Raw genomic sequence first — 9,256 nt, forward strand, 5'->3', positions numbered from 1 at the left:
GCCTTGCTTCATTGTTTGTAGTTAGTTTCTTAAGCACACCTTTGTCCAACGTTGCTTTATCTTTCTGGATTTTTTATATGGTATTATTTTTTAAAAAAGATTTATTTATTTTATGTATACGAGTACACTGTAGCTGTCTTCAGACACACCAAAAAGGGACATTTGATAACATTGCAGATGGTAGTGAGCCACCGCGTGGTTGCTGGGATTTGAACTCAGGACCTCTGAAAGAGCAGTTGGTGCTCTTAACCACTGAGCCATCTCTCTAGCCCCTCTACATGGTATTATAAAAAGATAAAAACTTGAGTTCTAGAAAGCAAGAAATGTGTAGCTGAAGGAAGTACACAGTACTAGTGGCATGTTGAACACTAAGTAAATACTTCCTGAACATCTGTCAAAATGAGAAAAACCCTCAGATGTATATATTTAATAGTGTCTAAGTTCCTTTGTTGCACAGTCTGGTGGGTGAGTCTAAGTTGGCTGATTGTTTAAAAAGTCTGCATCGAGATTTTGGCCTTGGTAGGCACTTGTTCTTTGAAAGTAGCAAGGAGCCGGCGATCTTCTTTTGTCTTGCTTTCCATCACTGTCTGTTCTTTGCCTCTTTTCAGCCACTGGGTTTTATAATATTTAACAACCTTTTATACTTAAATCTCCTTCATTTCTAAATCTGAGCAGATGATCAGAAGCCAAATATTAGAGGAAATGTTTGACTTCCACTTGCTATTGAAAATTGATGAAAGGAGATTTTCCTCTCCTTAAAAAAAGTGGCTATAATAACTTGATAATATATTCTTGTTTTAACATTATGATGTATGTTTTTGTATCTTAAGCACTTTAACCCCTTTGGCACTTGTGAAAATATTTGCTATTCATAAAACAACTAGATACTCTTTTATTAAGTTTGCAGCCAACCCTGTCTAGAAATTGTCTTCCAATGCCTTTTACTTTTCATGGTACTTCATTCTATGGGTCAATATTAGACATAGCATCAAAATTAAATGTACTAAGAGTCAGTTTAGAAGTTAGGCTCTGGACTGAGCAGACATGTATAGACATGTACGCAGAGACCACCTGAGTATAAGATTGTTTGGGACACAGCCCCCCAGGGCCCCACCTGCACCTAGGAGCTGTGCTGTGCTGCTACAGCCTTCTGTGTACCTAATCAGAATTTATTTAACTTTTAAAGTAGTTTCTCTGTATGTCTAGAATAAAATAAAAATAAATTTCTGAGAATGAGAAAGCCACCAGAGTGGCTTTCCTAGGTTTTGCTTTGATGTTGGAAATAGGATTGTGGTGATGAAATAACTTACTGGCGCTTCTTGTTTCCAGACAGGAAAACTCGAAGATCTCAGGGAAGTCTGTTTTTTGAAGTGTTCAGGAACGAGAGGTGTTTTATTATCTTTAGTGTGATGTTTTCTACCATTTTTGTACGAGGAGTTTTTCCTGTGTTGAATTTTGGTTCTTAAGTTGGAAAGTAAAGCAACCTAGTAATATTCTTCATTCCTACCTTTGCTCTCTTTTTTTAATGTGTTGTTTTCCCTTTATTGTTTATGAAAATGAAACCATATCTTTGTAATAATAAAAACTTTGAGGTGATGCATCAAATTATTCTAATAAACTTATGATTGTGCCTATGTAAATTATATTTCCATAGTACTAGTTATTTTTACTTAGCATTTGTCCTTGGCAAAATGGCTTTTTGTAATTCCTTTTATATCTCGGTCTCAACTTTAAGTCAGGATATTAAGCCTTGTGTCTGACAGTTAAAAATAAACATGAAACACTGCTTGTCTTTTTAACATTTGTCCCAAAATTTAATGATTAATAAATTACTCTGTATGGACTATGTTCCAGGAGTCTTTGCTAAGTGTTTTCCCTTTTGATATTGAGAAGCAGCATATAAATTGGCACACTCAGCAAGAAACAGATTTGTAGAGATAATAATGGTACTTGGTTGGGTTACATGGTAGGAAAGGAACCGGGATTTTCACTTACTTCCTTTTCATTCATAACCCAGGTCCTAACTCTTTTGTGGGCTATATTTTAAAAGAACAGAGTTTTTGCATTTTTGCCATACATTTGTAGGTGTTTTTTCCTCCAAATCACTGGCAGTTTTTTATTATTTCTGCCTAAGACAATATCTGTTTCCTGGAAGCTATACTCATGGGTGTTTAGAGGATGCTGGAATTTGGACTCCAGGCCTCATGATTGCACAATAAGTTCTTTTAACCTGGGGACCATCTGTCTAGTCCCCAGAACAATAGTTTATAAAGAGTTTAATATAGATTTAAATGTGGAGATTAGGGAGGAGAAACACATGTAAGCATGATAGGCATGAGATAAGGAGAGGTAGATGTGGGGAAGCGAGCTATGTAAACCAAAGACAGAAGTGAGTCTGGGCCAACAAGAGATGATGTGAAAAACCTTTAATTAGTTAATTAATTAATAATTACATTAATTTATTCTGTGTTCATATGTGTGTGTTAGTGTGCATTTATAGAGGCCAGAGGATAGTGACTGGGCAGTTTATTGTCCTACCACATGGGTTCTGGTGATCGAACGTGGATCCTCATATTTACTAACAAGTGCTTTAACCCCCTTTAAAATTACATTTATTATTTGTGTATGTGGGGGTGGGCAGGAGTTGTATATGTGGATGGTGTAGAAATTATTTAATCCCAACTCCGGTTTTTACCCTGCCTTTGACCACTTAGTTCTCAGACAAACATTGCACACAACCTTTCTATGTACAATTGGCCTTAATCAGCACAAGAGCTGGGCAGATTGTGCACCTCTTGCTGTTGTCTATTTCCCACTACTAATCCCACGATAGAACGTGCCATGTTTCATTTGGACGGCTCTTATTTACAGGTAGCCAACCCACATGTTCTTTATTTTACGACTCGCCTAACCCATGGTGTCTTCCCCCTTGTGGTTCTTCTCTGATGCTGGAAGTCCTGGAATGCTAAACCCTGCCTGCATGGGTTTCTTCTGCCCAGCTATTGACTGTTGTCATCTCTATTCACCAATCAGAAATAATTTGGAGGCAAGGTCACATAGCCTCACTTGGATCTACCTGTGCACTTTCTTGTGTCTGGGACAATACATACAACAGACCAAACCTCATCAATAGAGGTCCCAGGTATTGGACAGGTTATATCAGACTTGGCTGCAAGAACCTTTACCCATTGAGCTCTCTTACTGCAGTGGATGAAAATCCTTTTACAGGATAGTTTGGTCCTGTGGCCCTGCACATGTAAGCTTGCGTGTGGAGACCAGAGGACAACCTTGGATGTCATTCTTCAGGTGCCATCCACTGTTTTCTGTAAAACAGGATTTTTGATTGGCTTTGAATTGGATAGGTAGGCTCAGATGGCTGGCTAGGGAGGACATGGAGTCTCTGTCTCCCTGGCACAAGTGTGTGCCACCAAACCAGATTTTATTATTGTTGTTATTATTATTATTGTAATTGGCTTCTTATGTTTGGACTGAGTATCTGACTCAAGGCTTTCCATGAGAGCAGGAGGCCCACCATTCACCAAATCATGAGGCACCCCATGATCAGGAAGAGTGTGGTATGTTTACCACTTCCATGCATATTTTCCCAGGTACCCCAAGCCCCAGAACTGTCACGACCATGAGAGTCATCACATACAAGCCTGACAGGAATATGTCCTCCTGCAATCCCCAAGAGCAGCTCTCTGGATCCCTGCAGTCTCCCACGAATGTAACACTCACAGGCTCCTCCTCTGGGGATACCTTTCAGAAAGAGACCCTTATGGAGGAAAATAACCTCACCCAGGAAGTGGCCTTCAATCAGGAAGAAGCTGTCCATTGGAAAGCTGTGGTCATTCAGGAAAAGCCCATTTCTGATGGCCAGCCTCAGGGTGCAAGCTGAGCTTCCCCTCAAACCTGGCAATACCACTGCAAGGGCAGGAGGAAGACAATCATGAACGGCCTCCAAAATCTCTGCTGCTGCTGCCATTCTCCCACAAGAACCCTGCTCCAAGGAAAGAAGCTGGATCCTGGAGTCCTTCCCAGGATCAGGTGGGTGCAAGTCCTCATTCATTTATTCCTTACTCTGTCTTGTCCTTTGTGAGAAATGAAGAGTGCGCCCCCTTGTGGCACATTTAGGAACTTAATATTCTGTCACTTCAGAACAATTCAATAGAAACCCCTGAAAGACCACCTCATGGTTTCTGAGCCTGAAGTGGAGAGCAGAGATGCTGAGAGCAGGGAGAGGGGAGGGTGAGGGCATAGCCAAAGGAAACAGAGAGTCACTGGCAAGCCAGATGGGTGCTGTGGCCAGGCAGCAGCCCAGTATGACCTGTGTGTTTTCAAGTCATTAAGACACTTCCTCCTGTTTCATTCTGCTTTTAAGTCTGGAAGAGGACCAGCCCCAGCTCCATGACTTGTGAGTCATGGGTGGGGGTCAGTCTGGCTGGGAATCAGATAGCGCCTTAGGGAGGCCAGGCCAGATGTCCAGGAGCCAGTGTGGTCACAGGCCCATTCTGCGCAGGAAGACATGTGCACAGCAGCCCAGACCTGTCCAGGTAAAATCCCAGGAAGGCAGGTCTGGCTTATCACAGGGTCATGCTCAGTGGAGTGGGCTGAGGTGCAAAAGTGCCCCAGAGTTGTCTGCAGAACAGTAGCCCTGTGTCCTCTCCTCCAGCCTGAGTAAACATCAGAGTGGATCGATGGGAAGTGTCTGTCCTTTGCTCTGTTTCTCACAGTGAGCATGGTATTCTTTATAATCTTTCCTTAGAGAAGCCTCCCTAGCCAGCCTGTCCAACCTTCCCTAAAATGGGTTCCCAAGTTGAGAATGAGGCCTGCAGTGTCTCTGTGGGTGTCCTCTACAAAACAGCCTACTGCCAACCTTTTACAAACCCCACCCACACTTATTCCCCTGCCAAAGCCATGATAGTTCACATGACTTGAGTCCTCAGACCTAACTCAGAGCAAAGTTTATGAAAACCACAGCTGTGGGGTGACTCCAGGGGCAGCTGTGCCCTCTCTCTCCACCATTTCTACCCTGGAGTTCCTCACCTCCTGCCTTGCTACGCTTCTTCCTTCCAGGCCACCATTCGCCTTATCAACGGGAAGTCAGACACCCCACCAAGTTCCACACTGTGTGAGAATGATGGCTATTGTGACCAGGGTGAATCTAGAGACCCTTCTGATGAGCAGCAAACTGCTGTGCATCTGGAGTCCAGTCTCATCTCAGCTGCAAGTCTCTACCTGGAGCCTGCACTCAGCTGGACACATCTGAAGATTGCTTCCATTCCTTTGAGTGTGTGCACATTTCTTGTTCTTGCCCAGGTAAGCAGGTGTGTTCTGACTAGCAGCTGTGGAGCTAACCTCATGTAACTTCTCTATGCTTCATGATGGACAGAAGAGAAGGCACAAGTGACTACAAGCCTGAGCCCAAACATGCAGCAGAGGGAAGTGGCAAGATGGGGCTTCATTCTGCTGTTTCAACATTTAGTGCCCTCTCTCCTTGGGCAATCTCACCTGAATCACATTTAGTCATTTCTAGGAAGTTTGCGGATTTTAATTAAGACTAGATGTCAGAGCTATGGTGAAGGCATATGCATATCATCTCATGTCTGAAGGCTCAGTAGGCCTGTCTCCTGTGTAAGAGACTAGTCTTATGGTCAAGACCAGCCTGTACATATAGAGAAAAAGAGTCTAGTTTGGGTGGCAGTGTGAATCCTAAAAACAACAAGAACGATGACGACGACAACAGCAACAACAGGATTAGTGATATAGCTTAGTATCAGTAGCATGCAGGAGTCCCTGTGTTCTAGGCCAACATCAAATCAATGTGGTGTCTATGGCAAGAAACCTAGGATTGAAGGGTAGAAGCAAGAGGACCAGACACTCAGCATCATCCTCCCCACAGGGAGTTTGAGGACAGTGTAGAATGACTGACACTCTTTAAAAACATACACCATCCCACCCACCCCCAAATCTTAGTACTCAACTCTGAGAAAAGTGACTTGGCAGCTCATAACAACCACACATTTCCCGTGAATCAGAAGTCCCCTCTGTGATAGAGAAGAAAACTGGGCATCCATATGTGCAGTAATTACTTCCTGTGGCTCATATCTGGAGTCGGCCTGAGGATTGAATTTGTCCCTGGTGCACAGCACTGAGGAGCTGTGAAGTAAGAACTTCCTGCCTGCCCTGTGGGAGGCGCTGAAGAGCTGTGCAGCCAGCACTCCCTGCTGGCCCTTTTGGAGGCACTGTGTAGTTGAGTGGTCCCTGTTCCCTGATAGTCCCTTAGCAGGAAATAAGAAGGAAGTTTTGAGGGCATGGGGGCCCCAAACTTTGCCAATAAGGAAGTCAGGAATTCTGCTGGCCTTGCAGCCAGTTAGAAAGTGATGGTGTACTGTCCCCTTGTGGCTGCTCTGCATTAGCACTTTGTCCATGACCTCAGGAAAGCCTGTATTCAAGTAGGGGAAGAGAATCCTTCCTTAAGTGAGGCTTGTTCCAACTAGCTCATAATTCAGTTATCACATTTATACTAATCTGACACACGGCTAGTTTCCTCTCCTCTATTTTGCAGTAAGACTTCCTGAGTGTCTTAGAAGAAAATCTCCCTATACCAGACTTCCTCCCTCTGTCCAGAAGTCCACCTTACAAATCTGCACTTCGATAGAGGTCATGGGCTTTTTATTTTAACAAATTTATATTAACATTTTCTTAGACAGGCATAGAAGGACAGAGACACATCATCACACATTGTACAAAAACATCCCTAATAGCTATGAAAAGCAAAAAGTGGAAGGATGGAGTTTTCCCTTCTTAGCTGTCACTGTGCCAAGTCAGGTAAAAGACCTGGATCTGTGAGTCAGTTGTAAGAATTTCCCATGACCATAAATGGTGCTGTTTCATTAATTCCATCCCCCAAAGAGGGGAGTTTTATTTGAAGTTAGTTTTATTACACAGGAGTTTAATTTCATAATCTGCATGATTTTTTATGATGAGATATTTCCCGTGATAGAAAAGGAAAAGAAATACCTGATCAAGAGAAGAATATTTCAGAGGCTTTGCAGCTATCAGGGGATTCCATAGTGTCCCAAAATATCACCTTACTGCAGGTTTAAGAGTTCAGGTAACTACCCTAGCAGTATTTTTTGGCTGCCATGTAACTGTTTTACCCCCTTTTGCGGAGAAAAAGTTAGAAGGTTTTTGCCAATGCCCACATGGACTGTTGGGGTTCAGGTAGAGGTTTGGGGAGTAACATGGCCGGATGATTTCATTGTCCTTTCCATGCCTCTGAACCAGACTTGATTGCATAAATCAAAACAAAATAGAAAAATCAGCCTGAGGGACCTCAGATTATGGTGGCTTGGGGTCTTTGGGATGATGTCAAAGGTTGGCATGAACTCATCCAGTCCTGCTTGAACCAGAGATCCTGTTGGATCCTCATAGTGTGCCAGTTTCTGCCCCAAGTCTGCTCTGCCCTTGGGATATAATGGTACCACAGCCCACCTGCTTTACCTGAAGCACCGAAGCTTAGCCTGGTAGATGGTTTAACAGGATCTCAGCCAATGTGACTTCAGGATAAAAAACCTTCTCTGGAGACAATTTATATTGAATTAGCTCTCTTTATTAGGGGTGAAGAATGGCTGTTAAACCCTGGTGTGTGGGGAGTGTTTTGTGTTGAGTGTACATCATTTCCGGAGGCTGAGGTGCTTGAAATTCATCAGTCACATGAAGAAGAACTCGCACTGATAGCTGGGCTTGTCTTAATAAGGAGATAGGAAGTTTAAGGCAAAACCTGGCCACCAGGATCCATGACTATATTGCGTGGCAGACGTGGAAGTTGTATAGGCTACATACAAGGGTCCAACTCTGGAGAGGAGGGAACAGTCCTACTCCTTCCAGTCTCAGGCTTAGGTTCTCATGGGTTGGACACATCTTGACCTCACTCTCTTGCTCCAGACTTCTTACCCCAGTCATATGGCTTTGCAGCCCCACCATGAAGGGTCTTCAACAAGTACCCTTAGGATCCCTAAAGATCAACAGCAAGGGAGAAACGGTGGGCAAGCTTACAGTCAGAACTTCTTTGACATACCTCCCCCATAAATGAGTGTTCACAAAAGAAATGTGAAAGAAAGTACAAATACAGTCTAGAAGATAAAAGGTCACAAATGTGACCACCAGCATGACTGTAGTGTGGGCTGCTCTGGTCACAGCATAGACTCTGAGCTTCTGATTGTGGTTGTGTATATAGTGCATTCTCTGGTGGTGTCTCTTCAGGTGAATCATCATAGAGAAAACTGGTCCAGATCATGATGCTGATAATTAAAATGTCCTGGGCAAACCGCAATAAGCTAATGCCAACACTGACAACAGAGAGGGATCAGATCCACTTACCTTTAGAATCAGTGCCATTGTGTCTTTTCTGTGGACCGCTAGCATTCATTGGAATGTACGCATTATTTAAGACACTGAAAAACCAGCAACTGTAACAAAAATATCTCATGAACTTGGGGGTATTTCTCTGAGCATGACCCTTGTCCAATTACCAGGAACATGAGTGACAAACTGGTAGGTGGTCAGGGCACAGGTAGAACACATGTTTGTGCTTTGAGACACCATGTGAAAGAAGTATGAAAGTTTACCTGTGAGGTCAGTTGGAGGCTTCCTTGGAGCCAAAACTGTAATATGGTTTGGAAATGTCAAGAAGAGGAGATTGAAGGTATTGCCCACAGCTAAGTTTGATAGAATGACTTGAATGGGCCTCAGATGAGTGTCAGTCAAAACTGGAGATAAATTATGAAGAAACACAAGAATGTTGCCCACAGTCCCAACCTCAGCCTGGCAAAACAAAAGTATCTGAAGAGCCACTTCTTCTGTAGTATTCAGGGTTTTATTTTGAGATAACATGGAGATAGCTTCATTGGATCAGGTAGGACACTGTTGTCTTCAAGAGTCTTCCCAATTATTTGAGATTTTCAATTGTTTTTGGAGTCTTTTATCTCAAGAATGTGGCCCTGCTTTGTCACTACAAGAGTTTTCTCTGAAAAAAACCAAGAATATTTAATTTACACTTATTTTGCTTCCTTTCCCTCATGATGGAATTGTGCATGTGATGGAACTCTATCTCTCATGTTCAACACCATAAACACATATTTCTACACATTATGGGTTCTGCATGTGTATACATGTATATCTGTAGACATGAGTGCATTTTTGCTCCATTGGAATTCAACATTATCTTTCAAAACAATGTGCTAAAAATAGT

The 9,256-nt window shown here is 42.9% G+C and overlaps 1 long non-coding RNA gene and 1 pseudogene across 1 annotated transcript in view; one reads left to right on the plus strand and one right to left on the minus strand.

Moving 5' to 3' along the window:
- LOC127663598 (uncharacterized) overlaps positions 1-1,797 on the plus strand; it is a 64,739-nt gene extending 62,942 nt beyond the window's left edge. Inside the window, exon 7 of the long non-coding RNA XR_007972995.1 lies at positions 1,330-1,797. This is a non-coding gene — a long non-coding RNA (uncharacterized LOC127663598). The remainder of the gene's footprint in view (positions 1-1,329) is intronic.
- A 6,201-nt stretch (positions 1,798-7,998) lies between these two features.
- Positions 7,999-8,997, minus strand: LOC127664132 (vomeronasal type-1 receptor 1-like; annotated as a pseudogene).
- Between the last annotated feature and the right edge of the window lie 259 nt (positions 8,998-9,256).

This window comes from Apodemus sylvaticus, chromosome 13 (assembly GCF_947179515.1).
Source record: "Apodemus sylvaticus chromosome 13, mApoSyl1.1, whole genome shotgun sequence".
Taxonomy (NCBI): domain Eukaryota; kingdom Metazoa; phylum Chordata; class Mammalia; order Rodentia; family Muridae; genus Apodemus; species Apodemus sylvaticus.